The sequence below is a fragment of the Stegodyphus dumicola genome, chromosome 2 (assembly GCF_044657685.1).
Source record: "Stegodyphus dumicola isolate Sdum_Otavi_A_Nest chromosome 2, ASM4465768v1".
NCBI classification, from domain to species: domain Eukaryota; kingdom Metazoa; phylum Arthropoda; class Arachnida; order Araneae; family Eresidae; genus Stegodyphus; species Stegodyphus dumicola.
In genome coordinates this window covers 126,633,752-126,660,324 of record NC_140769.1, presented here as the reverse complement: position 1 = coordinate 126,660,324, position 26,573 = coordinate 126,633,752, and the positions used below count along the sequence as shown (strand labels likewise).

The 26,573-nt window shown below is 33.5% G+C and overlaps 1 protein-coding gene across 1 annotated transcript in view; it reads right to left on the bottom strand.

Moving 5' to 3' along the window:
- The window catches only part of LOC118200687 (lachesin-like), a 232,236-nt gene that overhangs the window by 151,505 nt on the left and 54,158 nt on the right, over positions 1-26,573 (bottom strand). The window lies entirely within an intron of this gene.

Below are 26,573 nucleotides of genomic sequence, written 5' to 3'. Positions count from 1 at the left end.
TACATACATTCATGCAAATTTTTTTTTATTATTTAATTTATTTATATATAATACAGACGGATAATATTTGGTAGCAGCAATCTGAAAAGTGATTCAAACTTTTATAGTGATTCAAAGCAATATTCCGTTTTGTCACTAATAGGCCTTCTTGGGTAATGCCATTTGGGTTAATACAAATTGAAGTTATTGGGCAGAAGGCATATCCTGTAATACATCCGATATTCTATTAGCATATGCTATAATAGATTCTATTGATTGCAAAAATGCTGAAGTTAACATAATTTATAAAAATGGCATCATTTTATAAAAACCTTCATATATAAAAAAAAGAAAATCATTGCTTATATTATTTTTCTTTTACACACCTTTGATATTTTGAAACCATTTCATATCTTTCCAGGTACATTCATTTTTATGTTAATAGTAAAATATTTCATTTACAAGAAGCACATCTTCCGTTGCACATCATTTATACCTGACATAGTCATCGCCGTTTCTTTTCGCTGTTTAAACAATTTCTTAAGTCATTTCTTTCTTTGTGTAGTAATTAAAAATTTTACATTAGATCACAGGGGAAAGGAATGGGCTATCGCATGACAAAGATTTGAATCTGGATGATGGTTGGAGGGATGATTCTCGAAAAATTAGAAGAGATCAAATTTAAGTGCCATGACCAGTAACTTTTGTGATGGGCCATACTTCTTTCCTATGTCATGTGTACACATATTTTAACTTTACTATTGTGTAACTTTTGCGCTCTTATTGCTTTGCTTAAAGCTCATACTTAATGGGCATCAAGAAACACCTGAAAATTGCTTTTACATTAGATAAAACTAAAATCCGCATCTATGTTAAAACCTTCCTAAGGTAGAATGGATTTCATTTTAAAATTAAGTACCATACCTTTTGAACTTTTAAGATTTTTAAAATGGATATGTTGTTATTAGCTTGTCCATGAATATAATTTAAGAATGGTTGCCAGAGCCCTAAAGAGGTTGAACTTTTACTTCCACCCCAATTTTGAGGAAAAAGACCCCGGGGGGGATTCCAGGCTCTCCCCTTCCACCAAACCACAGGAGAGGACTTTCGGCTCGTCATATATTTAGAGGGTCTCCATGCCGCAAAGACATTATACATTCACAAACACCCATGCCTTCTCCGGTATTCGAAACAATGCCCTTTCGGTACTACAGTAGCCTGTCCTAATCACTATACCGTCTAGGAGTGTAGCTGTGTAGTGTGGTATCAGCAATAAAATTCAGAAGTAGATGTGTCACAATTAAAGTAGATGTGTCAAACTGGACGGTCTACTATGCGTCTTTCTCGTTTATGCGATTTTAATGATAGGTCCTTGAGTGAATTACAAGCAGCTTTTACATATTATGATTTTATGAAAAAAAATATTTTAAAACCCTGTCGGTGTATGTCATTTCTAAAGTTTGATATATAGAGACAGAAGCATAGTATTAAAAGCACTCTTTATTTATTTCATCAATTTGAGATCTGAGGGTGAGCTCCATTTTCTAGATTACATTCAGAGAAAATGCTATGTGGCCCATTATCTGTTAATAAAAATATCTCAAGCAATCTCTTATATTAGACTTTAAATATTTGGATGCCTAAAATAGCTATTATTAACATCAAAAGGAAGATACATTTACAATGATTTTAATGAATCTAACGAACATAATTCCAGAGAGTTCCTAGTAATTAATAACAATTAAAATGAATCTGCATTTAATAGCTTAATTTTTTATTGAGCAACATAGTAAATTTGAGAGAAAAATTAAACAAGTTTGCTGAAAACACCACACTGCCTCATAGAAGATGAAAATATTTTAATTTGAGTATTGGCAACACAATTCTTTTAAATCGCTGAATTTGTTGATTCAGTGATAAAAACTAATACGTTGCGTTTTGCCGAGGGGTTGAATACTTCTTTTCTATAGCTAAGTTTTCTGATTAAATTTGAAACATGATCTTACTTCTAGCAGACTGGCAACAAAAATCTTTCAAATGGCTGACTCATAAATCGAAAGTTTTACACAAATACGAAATAAATGGAAAAAAAAAATTCGAAATTCGGGCCTCGAGGTGCACATGTTCAAGTGGAGAAATACTTCTATTCAAAATTTGGCGGCATAAATACAATCCTACATAATTTAATAATACAGATATATAGATATCCGTTAATTAGTTTGCAACAGTACTGGAAATTAAATCTGCACTTTGTTGTCTCACAGTCTCTTAAATAGGAATATTTCAGAGAAATAATGTTGTGTCGCGAATTTTTAAAATTAACGCTTATTTTTGTTGTTTGACTTCCGAATTAGTATTTATTCGGCGTGTTCTTGTGTCTTAATATTAATGTTTAAGTTTTTTTTTATTTCATTATTCTAGTTTTTTTTTTTTTTTTTTTTTTTTTTGTACTCATGTATATTTTAATCAGGAAAAAGGAGTATTTTTTAAGTTGTTAAAAGCCTTATTTAGCTGGTAGCTCCTGATACAGTTAGTGTAACAAAGACAGGAAATGGTTGCAAGAGCCACCTGGTTTATGGCCTTTTTACTAACACTGGATTCAGTAGGCTGTTGTGTTGTCGCCTCTTACTAACGGCGTTGTAACAAAAATCGTCTTCCTTTCACTTTGTTATAGTTGCAGTTTTGTTAACTGTGCTGTTTCCTTGGAGAACAGACTTGCTGTGTGATTGGTTTTCGTGGATTTCCCTATTTTTATTGTAAATCTGAGTCAGTTCTCCAAAAAAAAGTCCTCCACGAAGGCATCATTCATTTAGACAGAAAGTCTTCCAAGCTTTGCCATATTCAAATAGCCTAGTCAAATATTATTCAAGTTACTATAATGTCCATTTAATAAAGCTACCTATTACGTTTTCAAACTGATAATAATAGGACTTTTAATGATACCGCACGAATGCATATGTGTTGTATTGTGTTGTGACTTATCTCATTCACCTGACACTGACATCAAGACAAGACCACGAAATTCATCGCGCCAAGGGGAGCAAGATTGCCCCTGTCGTTGACAAAGTCTGAGCAATGAAGTCACTTATTCATATATCTATTGAAAGCAGAGTACAGAACAATTTATTTGCTAATAATAAAGGGTCATTAAAATTTTTATAAAATGCATAAGTAAAATGTTGATATTTATCCTTTTTATGTCTTTACTATAATGTTCTTTGCTTGTCTTAATAATCATATTTGCGCATAGAATTCATAAGAACATTAGATAATTAATCTTTTGAAAACAATTGTAGGGTTCCACCCTTTTATCTAACACTAAAATGAGTGTGGAGGAACCTAGTGAAGAGCTAAGCGAATAATTGCTTACGTTCAGTAACAAAAACTTAAACTCAAGAAGTGTTAGTTACCCTTTATTGTTCAAAATAAGAATGAACAGCTGGTCCCTTTCTCAGGGCGTACAGCTAAGCCTCCACTTGGGCTTGAACTCAAAAGTAAGAAATAAAAACTTAGCTAGAGATATAGCCGAAGCTATCGCAATTCTAATTAGTTGGCCCTTTATATATCGAAGTAGCTAGCGAAGCCTATCAAGGGCTCCTAATACAACCAAGCGTAGTAACAACTTAGAGAGATATGGTCAAGAGGCAAACGCGAGCTAGTCAGAACTTCTAAGGCTCTCTCTCGAAGTCAGGGGAACTTCGACTTGAATATTACTATTACTCATTTGCATTAAACGCGATTCCAAAAACACACTCTGCTAGGAAATTGTAAACTGAAATTTGAAATGGTCAAAAAGGAGCTTAACTTAAAATAACTGTTAAAAACTTAACGATAAACCTTACAAAATCTTTAAAAAAAATCTTGCATTAAAAACTTTATCATGTTTTCCATAGTTAATAAAATTCAGGAAAGAAATTCTTGAAAAACATATTATAAGAAAAAAGTGTTAAAAATTTATCACTGATTTAAGAGGAGAAATTTATTCGTCTCTGCATATAATAAAAGAAAGAGTCTGTATATGTGTCAGCGTGTGTGTGTTTCGTTCGCGCTGCGCATAAGCTAACAGACCCACGATTATGAAATTTGGTACATAGGGTGCATCTAGACAAGAGCCAGTGCACCTCGAGGCGATTTTTTCGAAATTCGAATTATAATCTTTTTTATTTTATGTTTTGTGACGAAATAGCGTCATTTTGAGACATAATGGGCTTTAAGAAAGCGAGATTTTACTCTACATACTCCATTTTCACATCGCCATGAAACGTAGGCACTTAGCTATTTTACGAACTTAAAATAAATTCCGTGTTTCAATAAATCGATTAAATACGAATTTATTTAACAAAGTGAGCTTAACAACTTTTCAACGGGATTTTTCTAAAAAAGTTTATTTTTAAAAATGTACAGTTTATTTTCTTTGATTTTTGGACACGTTAAACTTTCATCCTTGCGACTGCTTTTACAAAAAGAATTTTGGAAAAATGATAATATTTTGCATTTTTCAAATTATTTTTAAATGAAGCTTCCGAGTACACTTCTCACCTGCAGAGTAAAATTCTGAGTGGAATTTTTTGTTTTTTAAGTTTCTTTCATGTTATTTTTTGCTTATTTCACTATTTGTAAGATGTTGAAAAGTTTTGCATGATTCTTTTTCTTCAACGGAAAGTTGGTTAATTTTTCTGGTTAATCTTCGGATTATGGTGGCTATTTTCTTGGCTATTTTTTGGCGAAACTTTGGCGACCAACCCTGCTACAGCAACCTGCTAGTTTTTTTTTTTTTTTTTTTGACGCCATTTTGTTTTTACGAAGTAAAGGCATTTTTTTTTTTTTAACTCAACATTTTTTTCTAACAATCTGCTAGCCGAATTACGTTTATGCTCGAACTTTTATGGAACAAAAGTGCTTAATCATGACGAAGATTAGGTGCGAAATTGGGAGAAAGTGCAGAATCGCCCACTGCTTGCCGTGTTTTTAAGAATTGCACATACACGGTATCAATGTACACGTCGACCTATTTTCACTTAAAAAAAAACATCCCAGAATTGCACAAAAATGGCATTGCGCACACTCTTGACTTTATCCATGTACACTGCTAAAGTCCTATCTAGTAACCTTTATCGCCTTACCAAAATGTCGCCAAACTACCTGTTACCATATTCCAAAGATTAGCGATATTTTTATTAGGAAATTAATATTTGTATTAAGGGATATAGCTTATTTCATTATAATTTTTTTTTTCTCTTGAAAATATAAGATAAAATATCATTAATTATACTTTCCTTTTCAGATTTTTTTTTTTCTATTTTGTATTCTTTTATGTTATTTATTGCTCATTTCAGTTGTCTTTAAGATATTGAAAAGTTTTGAGTGATTTTTTTAGGAAACAGAGTTCTTAACCTCCTTTATACGATTTGAGTTCTTAAGATTTTTCAAAGGGAAGTTGGTTAATTTATTTATTACGATAATTAATATTTGTTTTAAGGGATATTGCTTATTTCATTGTAATCTTGTTATACGTAATAACTTTTTTTTATATAAATTTGTTCTGCAGAGTAAAATTCTACGCAGTTTTTAAATTTAACGTTTGGTGTTCCCTTCAGCCATTTTTCCGGTACATTTAAAAGTCAGACGAAGGTTGGCAGCGAAGCTGCTAGTATATAAATATTTCAATCACTTTCCGAAATCTGTAAAAGTAACTTTCTAGCTTACGAGATGAATGCGAATTGTTCCGGGTTACAGGGTCATTAAGAAATACAATGGTTTTATATTCGCACAAGCTGATATACTCCAACAGTAATGAAGGACGAAAATGTACATAATTTTATTAATTTTGAAATCTTTCCTATTTTGCCATTATATTTATCAATTTATAAATATAAAACGGAATTTCTAATCAGCATGATTTCAGACGTCGATTTCTAAATTATTTCTATATAACTATCTTTAAGTAAACATTTATGAATATTTTAATTTAAATTTAAATAAACAAAAGAAAGTTATCTTTTAAAATTAAATGCCATACATATTTCTATAATTGATGCAATAGAATACATTTTAACAGGATTTTTACTTATGAAATTTGAAATTTAGATACTTTAAAATATTTAAGAGACACTTCAAGAAAATATGTAAGCTTGCTACAGTATGTATAAAAAGAAATAAATAATTAAAAAATAACATAATGTAAATTTAAATGTGGTATGTTTTAATTACACGTGTATAGATATTTTAGTAATACTGCCCAAGTAGCATGTCTCCAAAAATACACGTATAATTTTGGTGAAATTAGGGTGTGCTACTCGTATTTTTTGCACGTTATTTTTGCGAATAAAAAAAGCTGATGATATTATTGACCCTTTATCATATTTTACGCACGTTATTTTTACGAAAATTATACGAAATGAAATAGCATAGCTATAGTTATCCTATTAAAGGCACTAGCAGAAAGTGCAATGGGCAAATGAATGTATAACAATATGTAGCTTATTGACAGGTCTTCTTTCATTAAAAATGAATATAAATTCAAAAGAGAAATACATTTTGCAAAATATAAACTTTTGTTTCCGAAACCGGTTACACAAATAAGAAAAAAGTATGGATTGGTAGAAAGAAATTCCTTCACTTTTAAAAACATAAATTTCTAAAAGTTTATGCATATCACTTCTCAGGGTTTTGAATAAAACGTTTCCCGAAATCTGTTGTGAAACCCAAACAATTCCAATGTGACCAATTTTGTATTGTATTATGCACGAAGGGAAATGAAAAAGTTTGGAGAAAAACTGCCAAAGAAGCAAGTATAACCTAAAGTATAAGTTTGAAAACAAATTTTCTCTCCTTGAAAGGAAAAAAAATGAATTTCTTATTGTTATTTTTATTGAATACGAAATACTCTTCAAATTCATTCCTTTTTCTTTTACCCGTTACACATAGCACAGAGATTCGGAGAAAAAGCTATAATCTTCTGAATGCAAATTTGATTCTGAATTTATATTTTATTTTCATACGTATCTGATTCTTACAAATATATAAAATAAAAAGTTTTTACAAATTTTCTGCGTTTAAAGAAAATTTGATTGATATGAAGATTCATGTGATTATTGCTTTTCAAATAAAAACGAGTGCCATTATTTTTGATGATATTCATTTAATGATGATGATTTGTCGCAAAATGTGAACATATATATAGATATATACTTATTCTTTCAATGATAATTTGCATATAACCGTACAATTTCTTTATCTTCATCCAAGCTCTTTGCCTTAAATGGCTCAATTTTCCTTTTTATATGCATCTCTATTTCGGTTTGATTTTAGATACATTTCTTTTAATAGACGATATTACCTTCTGCATTTTTATCGTTACATTAATAAAATGACATACATTTTATAAGATTTTAAAATACTTTTAATGAACTGTGTCGTCATAAACGCAAAAGACATAAATTTTGTTTCCTTATCATATGACTTATCCCATTAAAGTAAAATCCATAAGAAGGCAATTGTGCATTTTAATATTAATTATAGAATGTTTGAAAGCAATGGAATACTAAGGCTTCATGCTAGTTCGGCGTTACTTTCCCATAAATATACCTTTCCAAATACCTCTCCATATTCTCAACAAGACATGTTCCATACCCTTGCATATTAATTTCATATATAATCTTAAAAGACGTTAGGGAAAACAATTTCGTTTTTTGCATACGCTGTTGTGAAAAACCATAAAATATTTTTGCATATAACATACTTTCACATAAATATATTCATGTAAATGAAGAATTATAGAAAGCATTACAGTTTACATTATTAAATGCATAAATAAAATATTGGATAATTGGGTAATTCAACTTTATTGGATAATTCAATAACTAATAAAACTTATAAGTTTATTGGATAATTCAATAACTAATAAAACTTATAAGTTTATTGGATAATTCAATAACTAACATAAACTAGCTGTATTCAAGATAATTTTACCTTTGTAAAGAGCTAATCCACGTCTTAATACTTTGTATTCTAACATGGAAAATTGTTAGAGGAATAGATATTGTTTTTGTTCATGGGAGTTGAGCACCAATATATTGCAATTGATCCAATATATTGTGGAGCAATTTTGTTCAGGGGAGTTGAGAAGGAGTAACATTATAACTTTACCAACTTCTTCTTGGTCTTGATTAAGAACATCTGCAGAGAAATAATCTTCATCCTTGAATCCATTGTTTTCCTACAAGCAGCCTTTCGAGAGGACTTTGGGACTGATGAATTTTCAGTGCCTGATTCAACAAAGCATGACATTCATTAATGTTCATGTCGGTGACCAGACAAAAGCCCAGTGGACGAAAGCGCACGCGACAAAAGCCCGCAAAAAAGACTCCACTGGGATAATTGCCCACGCGACTAATACCCACACCCATGAAAGCACATATTGATAAAAGCCCACACTGATAAAAGCCCACGTTGATAAAAAGCCACATAGATATAAGCCCACATAATCGAAAGGGACTTATGCTTTTTAATTATTTTTATATATTTATAATTTTAATTATAATAAATGGAGTATTCAGATCTGAATTTTAATGTCTCAAATATATCTGTTTGTATATTTTATCACTACTTTGTTTGTTTATTTTATTAGGTTGAAAGCAAACTTTCTACTAAACTAGAATACTACTTTCTTTCTACTCTCTGATTCTGAAACTTTCTACTCTCTGATTAAGTGATTAGCTATAACGTTTCGATGATAAATCTGAAATTGCATTTTATTATTTATTTACTTATTTAACTTTGGTATGTGTATGTGAAAATGACAAATATTATTGTGGATTTTCTCACATGCTATTTTTAAGGTAATATGGCTGAGATTAAATTTGAAATAATCCCTAAATTTGAAATAATTTATATATCCCTGGCTTCTAACATAGATATCAACTTAGTTATCTCCTTCCAAGAGCGAACATTTTAACATAATTCAGTCCTGCTCATCATTTTCTAAACATCTTTTCTGCAATGATTTTTAAAAGCTTTTATAGCCCTAAATAGGTTTTTTAAAGCCCTAAAATGAAATATACATTTAAAGTTTTATTTGAAAGAAGAAAGGCTATTGTTTTCACAAAGGTATCAGAAATCTGTACACCGCATAGCTTTCAAATTATTAAAGATATTTTTTGCTTTTTTCTGTTCATTATCCCATTTCAAAAGAAAATCGGTAAAAGTACTGTTTGTCATCAATGTGTTATTGTTGCTTTGGAAAAGTCGGAAGTAAATTCTTGACGTCTTACAAAAATTGAGATTTTTTGTTTTCGTCTGTACGCAGTGGCGCCTTCTTTATTGTGGGGTCCATACTGCACACGAATAACACAATAATACCTTTGATTTGTTTTATTATTATGCGCCCTAAGAGATTAGCTTAACATACCTCACAAGAACCTTACTAGGGCTCGGTAAGCATAGTGAATTTGTATTAAAGTATTAACTCATTCAGTAGGACATAAAATTAAGAAAGCAACAACGATGTGTTTTACAAGGATTTAGTCAAGATCTCAATCGATTTCGAGGGCAAACAGGTGTAGGAAGAAACAATAAAAGCAGGGAAAAAATCTGCAAGACTAGAAAGTAGCGGGCGCCAACGGTCCCATTTATACCATACGGCAGTAAAGCGAACGAGAAAGTAGCGCTATCTGTCGGCAAAAATAGCAATAAAATTGAAACATTGTGTTAACAGAATTTTAAAAGCAATAGGAAGGACTGAATTGGACTTAAAAGGTACTAACTAAACAAGGTAAATCTTTGTGAATGTAGAAGGCTTCATGAAAATCCAATTCACACATTCAAGAAGCTTTTTGAATATTTTTTACAGAAACAAAGTGGAAGTTATGATTAAATTTTCAACTATGATTAGCTATCGAAGACTTCTTACTTTTGCCTTTTCGTACATAAGATTCGCATAACTTGATAGGAAACTTTAACACTGCTTTAGTTTTGCTCAGCTATCTCAAACCACACTGAAACGATATGCTATACATTATTCCATCAGTTTCTGAAACCAATTGCTGTTTCACTTTAAATATTAATGTCTGTTTTGGTAATCTTCTCCAATGCAGTCGAGTTTCGTCTGTATTGTAAATTCCGAGTAACTTGTATTAATTTATCAGTCCAAGAAAAACTTTTTTTTTTTTTTAATCCAGTTATCAGCTGCATGGTAATCTGCTTCATTCCCTCTTATCAGGTATTTTCTGATGAACGACGTTGCATTTCTCTTTCTCCAACTTGTAAACCATCAGTCAGTTTATACGAAATTATCTTTTTTAGAGAATTAGTGAAAAATCTCTAAAAATAGAAATAAATTTCAGTTTTATAAAACTATTCTAGAAGAGTAATTTCAACATATCTCCCTTTTCTCTCTTTTTTGAGGCCTCCTTGAGACATCGCATATTTTATTAGTCCTTTATTAATTATCCCCCTTTGTTTAAGTAAACTGCACAATGCTGTTTGGGAAATTCTCAGGTCAAAAGCATTTGTTCTCTGACTGCAGTTACAAAGAACATTAAAATCTTTTAACAGCTTATTCTTTTCTATGAGGCCTTATGTCTTTTCGCTCAGCATTTTCAACATGTTATGCATTCGCTATGCATTTTTAACACATGAGATGTTAAAAATGCTTCTCACAGTGATTTATTAAAATTTCAAAACTTACGTTTCTAGCCGGCAGAAATATTTCCCTTTGTTTTATTCGATATGCCGCTTCCCCACTATAAGCATGGCCAATGCTTTTCTTACTTTATCTTCAACCCACAATTACCACCTCCTTTCATCCAAAGACTCTTAAATGTACCGTAATGCTAAGAAGCATTTCATGAATTTTTATAACTCTCTGTCAACACAATGTATCTACCTCCATCTGTATGTTGTACAATGTATCTGTATGTTGCGTGCGTACGGGTTCGTTACGAAATAAATGCACAAGTCCGATGAAAAATGAACAAAAAATTTATTATTATTACAAAATGCTTAAATTCTCACAGATATTCTTTCAGTTTTACAATATCTTACAGTAGTTATCTTCTAACTACTTAAACGTTCAAAAGAACTTAATACAAAACAGATAGAGAAAGCTAATCCGCAAATTCGCTACAGTCAACAGTTTCTAAACAACAACAAACTAAGCAGTTTTCTAAACAACAACAAACTAAGTAACTACTACGAACTGAGAGGTTTTCCTCCTTTTATAAGATTTTGAAATCACGCGCGAGAATTTTCTAGTACTTTCTCGAAATCAAAAAGAGATATTTATTAAATATTACATGCACGCGCTCTTGTATTTTCAGTTTTCCGGCTTAGCTTTCTTTTAATATTCGGCACGCTCTGCACTGCGCGGGAAATAAAACCATTTAATTTATAATTGAACTAACATTAGCTTTTTCAATACCAAATTCGTAACACTGCCCCCTTCCCAAGGACTGCACGTCTCGGGCAGTACAATCCCTGAACAGGAAGCCAAACTTACAACTAAGGCATGAATACAGTAATAAGCATTACATTACAGTAATAAACAACATGAACAATAAATGCAATAAATAAACCAAATCAAATGCTATCAAATACAAATGAAATACAAAATACAAATGAAATACAAAATACAAATCAAATACTAAATAAATATTTAGAAACAAAAAGGACCATGGTCTTACACTATTTACAATTATTTACATTACGTACTATGGCCATAGTAATGAGCTAACCTGTCGTAATAAACGACTTTAGGTTTAGAGTTCGAAGACTTACGGATCCAAACCACGACATCATTCAGCCTGTTTAGGACTGTGTACGAACCATCCCAAGGTGATTGTAATTTCGGATAAAGTCCCTTCCATCGAGTCGGATTCTACAACCACACCTTGTCTCCTTCGTGGAATTGATGTTCCTTAGCTCTTGTGCCGTATCGGGGCTTCATCTTCTCCGTCGCCAAGTTGACTCGCTCTCGTGAAAAGTTGTGCATCACTTCAAACCGGGCCTGGAGATCTTGAATATATTCCTCAGGCGATGAAGGAGCACCCGGAGGGCGACCAAACAAAAGATCACAAGGCAGACGAAGGTCACGTCACAAGGAACATCTGTGATGGGGAACAGCCGGTAGTCTCGTGGACAGCACTGCGGTAAGCCAGTAAAAACAATGCGAGTTTCTTGTCCCAATCCTGTTGGTTTCTGGAAACCACTAATGAGAGGTTATTAAGGATGGTTCGATTGAACCTCTCTACCATGCCGTCCGACTGGGATGTAATGGCGTCGTATGGGTTTTGTCAATGCCGAGTTGTTTACAGAGTTTTTTGATTACTGCCGACGTAAAATTCCTTCCCTGATCGGAATGTAACTGAAGAGGCTCTCCGAACCTGGATATCCAGTGTTGTATCATCACCTCAGCTACTGTGACAGCCTCCTGATCAGGAATAGAATACGCTTCAGGCCACTTGGTGAAGTAATCAATGACAACGAGTATGTATTTGTTGCCATCAACAGTTCGCGGCAGAGGTCCCAAGATGTCAAAAGCGATACGTTCAAAAGGCGCACCTACGTTGTAACGTTTCAGCTTGCCTCGGCTGCGTTTACTCGGTCCTTTTCTACTTGCACAGGCATCGCAAGATCGGCACCACTTTTGCACGTCATCCTTTGCATTATTCCAGTAAAAGCGCTCACGAACTCTCTGTAAGGTCCTCATTATTCCAAAGTGACCTCACGTAGGGCTGTTATGTAGTTCTTTAAGGACATCAGGAATGCGATATTTTGGAAGTATCAGCTGCCATCGGACCGTCTTCCCATCATCCGATTCGAACTTCCGGTATAAGACGCCGTTTCGAATGTGAAGTGAATCCCAGAGTGCCCAATATTGTTTTGTTGTAGGACTACAGACAGAAATGTCCTGCCAGGTAGGATTTCTGTTTGATGACTCCATTAAATCAATTATGGGTTTAATGTCGCAGTCTTCCAGCTGGTCTTTCCTGACTTCATCAACACTCCACGGTTCTCGATCAGCCGATGTTGATGTTGTAATTTGTCTTGCGACGGGAGTCAGCAGCTCGTATTTCGCTTCCAACCTGGAACAATATCGGCAGCTTTCTGGGCAAGGTCTTCTAGACAGGGCATAGGCGTTCCCGTGTGATGATCCCTTACGATGACGGACAGTGATGTCATATTCTTGGAGAAGGAAACCACACGCATTTACACTGCATCTATTCTAGAGGGCTGTTTTATTAACATCAAGTTAAAGAAATTCTGCTCTTCTGAAATGCAGTGCGGATAAAGAAGTCTAAAATAGTGTCTCATAGATGCAGAGACCAGTTTCCAACCAAATTTCCTTCAAACAAGTTAGAGGGCCCACCAGCGGCCGAAAGGTAAAGTCGCTGAACATTGGTAGTTCGGTACGATGTTCGAATCTCGCGAACGGGGGGCTGCATGGGCGTTTTCGTGGTTTTCCCCATGTGTAACGTGTATACGAGTCAGTTTCCCTTAGAAAATCCTCCACGAAGGCATCCCTCCCTTTAGGCAGATAGCCCTAGCGTGCTTTGCCCTAATTAAATAAACCAAATCAACCAATCAAACAAGTTAGAATCTTTGCAAACTGAATGATAAAATTACGGTCCTTACTACGAAAAGCTTTGATGGGTACAAGTAGAATATTCTGGCACTGAAGAATCAGACTTTTGCCGTTCTGAACATAATAAACTGCGAAGATGTGTATAATAAAAGACGATTTCTCTATTGATTAGTGTATATTTTGTTTGGTTCCTTGAAATTCAAACATAATAAGCGGCTAATTTTACTAACAAGATAGTAAAATAAGTGGTGGGTACTGTATTCTGTAATCCATAAAACTGGATTCTTTTTCTGGAGACCAATTGCCTACTAAGATATTTACAACAAAGCAAATAAGGAAACATTTATCGTGCACTGACACTGAAAACAAGAATTATTGTATGATTAAATTGATTGCTTATTGTTGCGAAATGCCCAGCTGTGATAAGATAGCTTCCCAGCAAAGCGGGGTTAGTATTGCTAGAAACTGACAGGAGAAGACAGGATGCCAAATTTGGCGAGAAATCATTGATTTGCGACATTTGGCAACAAAATTGACGTTATGCCATAAACGGAACAAGAACATTCTAGAACTCATTCTTAGCGGTTTTCTCGGGAATATTCTTAGAAGCTATATATATCCTGTTTATACGCGGCGTAGGAGTATCTCGAATGTAGAGTAGTGTCTTGAGTTCAGAGAGATTAGCTTGAGAGCAACGACCGAGTCAGGAACTATATTTTTGTGCCTTGCCGTGAAGCTGTCTTTACCGTTATAGCATGAAGGCTGCTCTGCTGATTGTTTCCGCGTGTTTATCGTAGTTTTCCGTAGTTTTATCGACCATAAACGTGTATTTTGTGTAATACTGGCGCATAAATTGTGTTTTGATTCTTCATCAAGTATTATCATCAATTAGCCGAAATCCACGAAATTGTAGATTGCAACAATATTTTTAAATGGATTTTACAACAAAGGATGGATGGATGGATGGATGGATGGACTTCTTGGTTCAGAGCACCAACAGATGTGATCAAACAGCACTTGCTAGATTCCTTAGTGGCCATATGTTATCAATGAATTTTGTCGGTGGTGGTAAACGCTTCGAAATATGCATTAAGTGTTCTTCCGCACAGGCTTCTCCTGACCACATCTTATCTTGTCTAGGGCTTACCAGGCAGGACCTAGTTCAAAATCCCCTTTTTGTACTGGACTCTTTCAGAGTGAATGGACTCATGGACCTGATCTAGCTCTGCTGGTCACGGGGATGAGAAACAACAGCAACACAACAATATTTTTTTTTACAAAATTTCGTTTTTTTATTTTATTTTATTTTTATTTTTGTAAAGCAAGTACAAATTATTTTTTCCACAACAATATTAAATAACTAAAATTATCTTGATTTGCTTTTACTTAATCCTTTTTTCTTGAATTTAAATAAAACACTGAAGCTCATTTATATTTATGCAGGTTCTGAAAATAATTAGATTATTTTATTTTAATTTTTCTACATTAAACTAGAAGATAATTTTTATCTTTAATTTGTTCTAATGAAGAGTCGTAACCTACTTTTTTTAACTAGGTTTAAACTAAGACATTATATTGATTATTATTGATGCAAAGTATATTATTTAAAACTATTGATGTAAAATAGCTTTATTGATGCAAAATAGCTTTCTCTGCTTATGCAGGGAATATTGGGGTATACTGATAACAAAACATACTTTATACTATTTAAAAGTATTGAAAAGTTCACAAAAAGTAAATGAATCAATATATGAACTTAGTTCTCATTTGATTTAGAAACAAAGATTAAAGTCGGTAGAGGTATTTTACCTTGTTTCTTTAAACTCTTGTAAAAATTGCAACTGAACAGGCATTGCTAACTGTGCAATTAGCAAATTTACACTAATATGTCTGCAAATGCATTTTAAGAGCAGCCATTTAATGTTGCGAGAATTTGCTGTACCTGGAACTCTTTAAAATTCCTCGTTCAAAGACATGTCGAAATTTTTTCCTGCTCTTGACAACTGTAGTTTTTTCCTTCAACAATACGTGACTGCTGTTTCCTTTGTCATAGGTAATGACTTTACTGTTTCTGACATAGTAATAAAATGTTTGACAAGAAATAAATGTCTAACTAAATGTAAAAACTGCAAATTTCGTCAGTGGTCGAATAAAACACAAAATTAATGTTAAAAACGAAACTATTCACTTTGTAAAAACTGGATATTTTCGTTTAAGCAGAATCCCCATGTAGTTTGTCAAAAAAAAAAAAAAAAAAAAAAATGTTCTCTGACAATTCTTAGGTTATTTCTTCTTTTGCTTATTGCATAATGTTCAAAAACTTATAACAGCTACATTTGTGCATTTATCGATCAGATGTGCATATTTATGCATTTTGTGGTATATATATATTATTTTCATTAAAGATCAAGCCTTTCATTATGTCAAAAAATGTAATGTCTCACATAGTTACCGTCATTCAGCGAAGCAGATTTTAAAGACAAAATCTCATTTAGAACATATATCAACTTCTAATATCTATGCTAACATACAAAATTATAACTTTCCGTAACATAAAATCAGCAGTTTGAATTCCTTTTTAAATTACATCACTGATTAATTTTCTGTATCAACATATTATGCAAAATTTAAATTAGTTTAAAAATTTTGAAAAATAAATGTTATTCAGAATTTTTTGAATTTTTGCCTGACAACCATAGAATCCTGACACACGCAAGAAACAGTATCGCAAAATGATAAAAATCTGATGCATACACCACATGACTTCCTTGTAAGAAATATTAAATAATGCGCATTTTTTCTTGCATTTCATTTAAACTTATTGGATTGAATTAAATGTACTTCGCCGACAGCGCATTAACCACAATAGAATAAATGCATTCTTTAAAATTCACTCTAGTATTTGTTTACCATAGCGACACTCTGGCGCTAGATTCACTTAACAGTATTATATTTCGTTCATATTATAACTCATAATGCACAAAATTTATATCATTTAAAGAATAGAATTATCTAATCGTTGCCACATGTTCTATCCAAATACTATAACAAAGCTAGAATGATGCATAAAAGAAATTAAGCAAACAAAACAAAAAAGAAACAGTTTTTCGCAGACGATTGAGTATTTCTCATTCAATTAATTTTCTCACTTCGCGAGAAGGCAAAAATACATAAAAACACAAAATATCTATATTAAAATTTAGGAAGTAAATCTTAAACACTTACTTCCTCGAAAAAACTCCAGAAAGGATTAAACATGATTTAATTAGCAATAATAAATGAAGGCGTTATCTTTGTTGTTGCAAAGCAAAGTTTTTCTAGATTGGCAACAAATCCACTATCCTGCTGTTTCAAATGTAAACAAGCAATGGCCGCCATAAAAAAAATATTAGGCTTAGCGGCACGTAAACAACTTTAAAATTGTTGATAATTCTAAAAATATTGCATAGAGATTTACTAAGGGCATAAAAACCTTAACCGGAAGATAAGAACAACATAAGTCAATCATTTTTAAAGCAAAAAATGTACAATTTGCAAACACATAAAAGTAAAGAAACTGAGTTTACTGAGCCGGGTAACAGAGTGGATATATACAGGGTGATCAAAAAGTCAGTATAAATTTGAAAACTTAATAAATCACGGAATAATATAGATAGAGAGGTAAAAATTGACACACATACTTAGAATGACATGGGGTTTTATTAGAGAAGCAATAATTAGAAAAGCAATAATCTGATCAGAAAAGCAATAATTAGCATAACAAATTAAGACAAAGCAAAGATGATGTTCTTTACAGGAAATGCTCAATATGTTCACCATCATTCCTCAACAATAGCTGTAGTCGAGGAATAATGTTGTGAACAGCACTGTAAAGCATGTCCGGAGTTAAGGTGAGGCATTGGCGTCGGATGTTGTCTTTCAGCATCCCTAGAGATGTCGGTCGATCACGATACACTTACGACTTCAGGTAACCCCAAAGCCAATAATCGCACGGACTGAGGTCTGGGGACCTAGGAGACCAAGCATGACGAAAGTGGCTGCTGAGCACACGATCATCACCAAACGACGCGCGCAAGAGATCTTTCACGCGTCTAGCAATATGGGGTGGAGCGCCATCCTGCATAAAAATCGTACGTTCCAGCAGGTGTTTATCAGCCAGGCTGGGGACGATGCGATTCTGTAACATATCGGCGTACCTCTCACCCGTCACGGTAGCAGTTACAAAACCAGAATCACGCATTTCTTCGAAGAAAAAAGGCCCGATAACAGTATTTTTTTTGGGGGGGGGGCTTCTAATAAAACCCCATGTCATTCTAAGTATGTGTGTCAATTTTTACCTCTCTATCTATATTATTCCGTGATTTATTAAGTTTCCAAATTTATACTGACTTTTTGATCACCCGGTATATAAATATATTTATATACGTTTGGTGCGGCCGATTGCAACAAAAATACGAGGTGCACATCTACATGTCATAGCAGTCCTATATACAAAATTTCAACGTTCTGAGGCTACTCGTTTTTGAGTTATGCGAGATACGTACGTACGCACATACGTACATACGTTCGTACAGACGCCACGAAAAATTCTCTTCAGAATTATTTATAAACCAGTTTTATAACTTTTTTGAAGGAAACGAGACTTTTATTCTGTCCTTACGTACAGATATCACGCAAAACCATTTTTAAATTGCATTCGATAGCGGTCAAAATGGATATTTTCGATGAAATATGCTGCCTCAAACTTTTCGCGATTACAATACTTCCTTTTTTACTTCGTACAAAGAAGTAAAAAACGCAGTCTCTCTAGTCTCCAAACCTCCCGCGGTCGAATCCTAATACTTGTTCGTAGCAGTTTTTCCTTCTCACATAAGGAATAACACGAACAATGAAACTTCAAATATAATTTCCAAACCCACCAATTATGGGTTAGTTTCATAATTACCCACAGTTTTCCCTATATTCCTCCACATCAAAAGAGTAGAAAAGAGCAGAATTAGGCAAAAATAGAAAAGAGGGGGTAGCGGAAGAAAGGGGAAAGCCAGCATAGCTAAAGCAAAATAAGAAAAAATTAGACAAGTGTCAGAAGAGGACAGCAAAGTAATTGTAAAAAATCAAGACTTCGTAAAAAAGGGAAATAAGAATCCTTGGCAATGTTGCATCCAGCATAAAATATAGCAGGTGAAGGAGTTGTGAGCCACGTAGCTGTGACTAGAAATGCGAACAGGCGATGATTATGTCGATCCGGTTACAGGTGGTTAGTACATAGGTCAGGCGGAACGTTTGTTGCACTACTGCGTAAATCTGTTCCGTCTAAGACTATTTGGATGACACTGTGTGGTAACACTTCAGACATGTACCTTTATCGCGTGACACAGCGACGCTCCCGAAGCAAGTTTAGTTTTTCTGATAATCAGTCGCAAACGTGTCTCGACAGCTCCAAATAGCGTCCCAAGTCCCAATTTGAAATGCGTGCAGTGATTCGTTTTTTTTTTTTTTTTTTTTTTTTTTTTTTTTTTTGTGGGCAAAATGTTGCAATTGCAAAACAAATTATGGGCAGCTGCACAAAGTGCATGGTGAAAATGCAATGTCACGTCATGCTATCGCGAAATAGTGCAACATGTTTGAGAATGGACGTACAGATATTGACGACGCTAAACGCGAGGGAAGACCATCAACTGCAACAAATTCGGAAGTCGCTGCTCGCGTGATTGAATGCATTCTTGAAAACAGACGCATAACGATAGACGAAATCTCAAATGAATTGGATATTTCTCATGGAAGTGTGCATAAAATTATTGCCGACCACCTTAAATTTCGTAAAGTTTGTGCTCGATGGGTGCCATGTCTATTGACAGAGGAAACATAATGGAAAGCGTTTTGAAAGTGCATTTGCATTTCTGCAACGTTACCAAACGGAAGGAAATGAGATTTTGAACAAAATTGTGACTGAAGATTGAACTTGGATTTACCACTTCTCACCTGAAACGAAATGCAGCTCGCTCGAGTGGAAACATTGCAGTTCCCTGACACGAACAAAGGGTCGAACTTTTCCATCTGCAGGAAAGCTGATGCTGACGCAGTTTTTCGACAGAGAAGGCGGAGTGCATACAGAGTTCATGACGAAGGTTGCCACAATTAATGCATTTTCTTATTGTGAAACACTAAAACGATTACGGAAATCACTTAAACATTAACGGCCACGTAAACTGTCGAAAGCCATTGTGCTCCTGCATGACAATGCAAGACCGCAAGCAGAAAAACAAACGTGCGACCTTTTGAAAATATTTAGGTGGGAAGTGTGGAATCACCCTCCTTATAGCCCAGACATTTCACCTGAATTCCATGTGCTTGGTCCCATGAAACAAGAACTTTCAAAAAGACGGTACTATTCGGATGCCGAAGCTGCAGCTCAACTATGGTTACCGGACATTGGACAGGATTTCTTTGCAGAAGGCACCGAAACACTTGTACCACGCCTCGACAAATGCTTAAAAAAACGAAGGTAATTACGTTGAAAAGTAGATTTTGAATAGAACTTTAAGATAGCAATAAAATTACTGTAAACGTTTGCTCCTATTTTGTTTTCTTAGGCAGTGCAACTAACTTTTTGACTGACCCTCGTAGAAAAGAGAACACAAAACCATCACTTAACACTCCTGAAACTCTCAGTGAATCAGATTAAACTTCTATTTCGGAGAATTTATAGAGCTTGGAGACTTAATATTAGCTTATGAACCTGTGATCTGCCAATTCGCATTTCTAGAACAATTTCCAGAATATTTTGTACAAAGCTAAGCTTACCTTTCACTGGCGAATACTTAGCATAGAGGTTTCTTTAGTTAAAATAAGCAAATAAACTTCAGATTTGCTATGAACAAGTTTCTGTTTCTCTATTTTCTTTTGTATTTCGGAAAGCTTCTTCAGATATACCTGACATCCACGATATGAACTCACATGATTGTGAGTACAGAAAATGCATTTCGGTTCATTTCCTTTTTTTAAGAGAGAGTTTTTTAAGAGTTCATAGGAAGTGATGTTCCTAGGAGCTCCTATGAACAGCATATACTACATCAATAGATTCATATGCAATCCTATATTAAAAAAGGAAAGTAAATATGTTTACCACGAACGCAATCTACTGCTCAAGGGTCGTTTTTAAACAGTATTATAGTATTACCACACGTTTCTTGAATATTCGCTAAATTAGTTATACTTGGGACATAACCTGATGAAAGCATCCGGATAGTTTCATCTATAAATCCTTTACTAGATTTATAGACAGGTCCACATTTTTCGTTAATTGTTTTGCTGTTTTAGCATGCGTATTTATGCCAGAACAGCATGTTTCAGCAAACAAGCATGTTTAATCAGAAGAGCGAAGTTTCTTCGAACTGTTAACATCCAAAAATTCGACCATAGTATTAGCAAACGCTGGAAAATATCAAAATGTTCAGTTTAATTATTCTTTGCTTGGAACTTGTGGGTGGTAACTGTTTGTAAAGCAATTTAAAATGGAATCTTTAGTTTTAAAAGTTTTATTCAAAAAACTAAATACATGCTATGTTTTATATATTTAAAATTGTGAATTTTGAGATTCCAATAATATAATCAATAGAAAGTTAGGCTTTATTATTATGACCTATTCCTAAGATTTGCATTCTGCGAACTGTTTTGATGCTAGTTTTAAAGTATTATAAGATAAATGAGCTTTGAGGCATGATTTGACTACTTTACATATTATTTACTGTTACTTGAATTATTATTTTCAGATTTATAACTGGCGTCAGCATCTTGGTCAGTATGAATCAGAAAGCTGGAGAGAAAAATGTGAGGAAGAAAGAAAAGAAATGTGTAGTGGCATGGGCGCATTCGATTGATCAATGTTTACGTTTCCAAAAATTTTTTTCGAATATGAGAGTAATCAGGCATAATCTGAGCGAGATCTTTGATCAGTCAAAACATGTCAGTTCTCAACGTGCGCTCGACGAGATAACATGAATTTTGAGCAATCAAAACAGTACAGCTGTCGTCGAACGCTTGACGAGTTATAAATAATAGTAAAAAAAAATATTCGAGACAGGTCAGTTTGGATTGAAAACAAGAACTGAACAAGAACAAGAACAGGACACAAGTACATTGTTTTTTTAGCACAAAGGGGTAATTTACTCATTAGGGCTATTGATTTCGTTTTGCATTTTACGTAGTATACTATAGAAACCGCGTTTCAGTTTTCAATTTATTGCCACCAAATATTAAGTCATGCATTACATTTAAAAAAAGGAAATATGAAGAATCTACATGAAAGTATGTACACTGTTAAAAAAAAGGGGGGGACAGTGCTGTATCTCCCGTTCTACTGGGCCGATTGAAAAAATTCAAACTGCGTTTTTCATCTCTCAAAAGCGCGACTAAGGATATATATTAGATTTATATGTAGCACTAGTCTAACATAGGTATTTTGACACAAAAATCGGACTTTTTTTTAAATAACATACCAAATTTTTTTCATATTTCGATTCTACGACTCAAATTATGCCAGAATACCAAGTTTTGTAAAAATCGTACGAGTAGCTTTTAAAATATTAGCTCTCAAAATTTTAGCTCCTCAATGTTAATTGAATTTGGCAAATATTTATTAATATCTCTTTTTTTATTAAACTTTTTTGATTTTTCTTCTCACATTTCGAAATTTAAGTTCATTCCAAATAAAATTTACCCATTTTTTTGTGTTTTATTTTTTAAATTTCTATTTTTAAATAATTTTTATAAATTTTTCGAAAAAAATTTTGAATTATAACTTATAAAATTTTTACCATCATCATAAAGTAGGTGTATTTTTAAGCATATCTGCAAAAAATTAGACTTTTTTATGCAGAATTGTCTAAGATATACACAAAATTACATATTTTCGCGTTTTGAAATTTGGCATCTTTTTTTTGAGCGATAATAACGCCAAATGTGGTCTATGGATTTTTGTTACACTAAATCGAAATCGAAATCGAGTCAATGGCTAGGCGGCAATTAGTAGCCAACCGCTACTTTAACCGTCTCTGTTGGTAAATTGCCCTAAGGCGTTGGTACTTAAGTTTTTAATTAAGGCGATTTACGCCGCGCCAACTAGGCGAAACTTGTCAAATTTTGGGAAATGTAGGTGGAGTAAGGGAGATGATTGGCAGGAGCCTGTCACGTGGATGGTCACCAGCTTACGCGTACAATGAGAAATATTGGAAATATTAATAATTATCAAGTTTTGAAACAGGTTATCTAAATTGGAATAATTAAACTAATATCGCGATCTAAATGAAGACAAATGGCACAACTAAGTGCAACAGATTAGCTAAACAAAATATTCAAATTCATCCTTTCTGTAAAACACAGATTGGACAGTGGTAGTCACGTGGGAGTCACCCTCCCATGAACTGTCCACAGCCCAATGCATCTTGAAATAGTAGATATCACAATTCTGTTACACTAAATTGCCACAGCTATTTTTAACCTTAAATTTCAAGTAAAATCTTACGGAGAATTAATTATATGAATTTTTTTCCCTCAATAAGGCGTAATAAATATTTATTAATACTATATGAAAAGCTATTTTTTTAAATTATAGATGATATTATTCCAATTTTAACAATTTTTTTAATTTCTCTCTTTCTTCCTTTTTTTTAAAAAAATAAGAGTACATTTTTCTAAGAGTAAATTTTTACCTTCGGCGTTTTATCGTCTGCTACTTTACTTCGTTTAAATCTAATTGTCTAAAACTGAGAATTTTCGTTTAATGTTTATTTGAATTTTATGAAAATATTTTATGACATTAACTGCATAATTTATTTCTAAACAAACTGTTGCTTTTGAAGTGGCTGAAAGAGCGGCAGATACTATCATCCATATTTTTAAAGCACGGTTTATTTTTATAGAAACATAAGATTTAGAATAATCATTTATATAAGTCAAATTATGATATAAACATACAACCCTCAAGAGACTGAATTAGTGGAAGTTCAATGGTTATGTAGAAATGATCTGAAGCTACTTAATGGCTGGATAAGTCAGCAGCTTCTGTGGACAAGTAAGAATAATTATATAAACGACACACAACATTCATTCTGGATTCAATTAACAACGAGGATACGATGTTTATTAAATGAATTTAAGAAGTTTTAAAACATAAAAAATCAACTCATTTTTTATCCTAAAATGTATTTTTGTGCGTAGCGTATTTTCATTATATCCTTAAAATTCTAATTTAGAATATAATTGTCAAGAACTGAATCCTAATCATCAGTAATATAAGTAATTATTACGGTTATTAATAAATCCTTCTTATAAAGTAATTACAAATATTTCAAAAAAAACTTTCTGTTTGAATGCAAATATTTTTCTATGCAAAATTTTTAATTTTATATTAATCAAGATTGCACACATTATTATTTACTTGCACTTCAATTTTTACCGTCAGCTCTAGTAGAAGTTACAAATCAATTATATTTAATTAAGGATTGGATTGGATTATTTAATTATGGCAAAGCACACGAGGGCTATCTGCCTAAAGGAGGAGGGAGGGATACCTTCGTGGAGGATTTTCTAAGGTAAACTGGCTCGTATACACGTTACACATGGGGAAAACCACGAAAACGCCCATGCAGCCAGCCCGTTCGCGGGATTCGAACTTCAGACCGAACTACCAGTGCTCAGCATCTTTACCGCTCGGCCGCTGGTGGGCTATTTAATTAAGGAATGACCATCTAAATTTAGAAACAGCGTACCGAAACACCAATTTAATTATTGGCGGGGTATCTTTCATGTTACTCCCGATTGGCAAGTTACAGGATTTTTAATGAGTATTCGGGTTTTGCTAGTAAGTTCATTTGGAAATCGCGCTTAAACTAGGTTAGTTGGTTATTTGAACATAGAAAGAATATGGGAGCTATTTGGTTAAGATGCTTTCATAGAGAACCGTTGTAAAGAGAACCTAAAAAACTACGAAAACCAACCATGCAAGCCTGGGTTAGACTTCGCAACAAACAATTAGTATTTAACAATCTTCAAATGCTAGGCAATTGGTAAGGCTCCAATTAAATCTCTGATTTAATATTTTATTTGTAAATATTTAAAATATTGTTGTATACTTAGACACAAAAAGTAGAATTTAAGTTTTGTCAACTCGGTTAGTAAACTACCAAGCGTAGTGCAAATGAATATTCAATTTCTTTTGCAATAATTGTATTCACTTAATATTCTTGGAATATGAGCTAAAGAAGGAACGTTCTCGGAAGATTAAAGAAGTGTTTAAATCCAGTGATATAAGGTTTGTCTTACAAGCTCAGGATCAAAACGATTCTGCAATTGCCCCAGTAGTTGAATTGTAAATGGCTGTGAATTAAGCAGATGACTTTTAATCTTACGTTTTCAGACAGACAACGTATTCCAAATGTTTTGTATTGCATGATAATGCATCTTTTCATTATTCAATAACCAGTCGGAGAACTGCTTGTGTTCCGAAAATAAGTGTGTGTACTCAATTGTACTGCATGTTTTTCAAATTTGTCTTTTTGTGGTTTTTTTTCTTTCCCAAAAACTAACGTTGCCTCTCAAAGGAAAGTTTTTTGATATTGAAGAGACAAAAGGAGTATGACATCTACTTTTAAAGGCATGTCAAAAACAGATCTCTACAAGCCTTCTCTTCCATTACATGTTGTTCAGTCAGACAAAAAGTTGGATCAGCGTAAATTCTATAATCTATTTTTATTACACTCTAATTACTTTATTAACATACAGTGAATATATACTAAATCTTTTACTTCAGCTTAAGTAATTCGAAATTTTTGACGGAATTGTTGTCGGAACTAGGACTTAGAAGATAAGTCAAATTAAATATTTCGATAACCCAATAAATTCAAGGTCGAATTTCAATATTTTATTTTCGAAGGGAGAGGACATTTTTTCAGTTTTGGTCCATTATCCTAAGTATATTTGCTTCGATTCTTTATTTTTCCATAAAAGCGAAAAATTTACGTATGGTATACATATAACGCACAGCTTCAAATGAAAATTTAATAATATACGGAGTGGTTATAATTGAAGTTCCACATTGAAACGGTCATAAATCGAAAACTACTGGATCAAATGTTATCAAACCTGGTAATCGTGTAAAGGAGGTCATAGGAATTTATTTTCCGCGAAAAAAAGGAAATTCCAAACCTCACCACCAGGGAGGAAATGGCGCTGTATGCAATATTTTTAAACGAAATATGGGTCGGAATCTAACTTAACCTTTTGTTACACGGGTTTAATATGTTGTATACCCTTAAGAAATTTTGAAGTAAGCAAATTACCATTTAAAGGCGTTAAATTCGATAAACGTTGAGTGCGCCATCCGTGTAATTGAGAAATTCGTCCGTGAAAACCACGAATTAGCGATTAGAAAATGTGAGATCGCAAATCACTCGCACAAGTGCGTACAATCTGGAAATCGTTTTCTTACAGATCGCTAATTTGTAATTTTTGAAGCCTGAATTCGGCCCTAAAACATGAAGATACTGATTCAAAACGCTTTTAATCGATTTGGGCCAAAGAAATCCCTCATGTTATCTATCTAGTTCCATTGCATTCTCCTACTGCATTCGATTGCATAGCAGTCATTCCACACCGTTTAGTGTAGAATGACAGCTAGTTTTATAACTGAACCATTTTTCTTTGAAGAGCAGTCGACAGCTGGACCACTGTGATTGCAGCTCCCTTAGAGTCAATTTTAAAATGTTTCGTGATACATGAACTGCAGTAACGTGGCATTTTAGATACTACGATTTTTATGCAGGGCTGGGCCCCACCTCACGTGTGTCGCTCAGTTACTTAGGCAACATTTCACTAATGAACGTCTTATAGGCCAACATTTCCCCTCTTCCTACCAGACCTCAACCTCTGTGACTTTTAGCTATGCGGTTTTCTCAAAAGCACTGTTTATGGTGATAATCTAAACAATTTGGCAGAAATGAAAAATGTGATACAC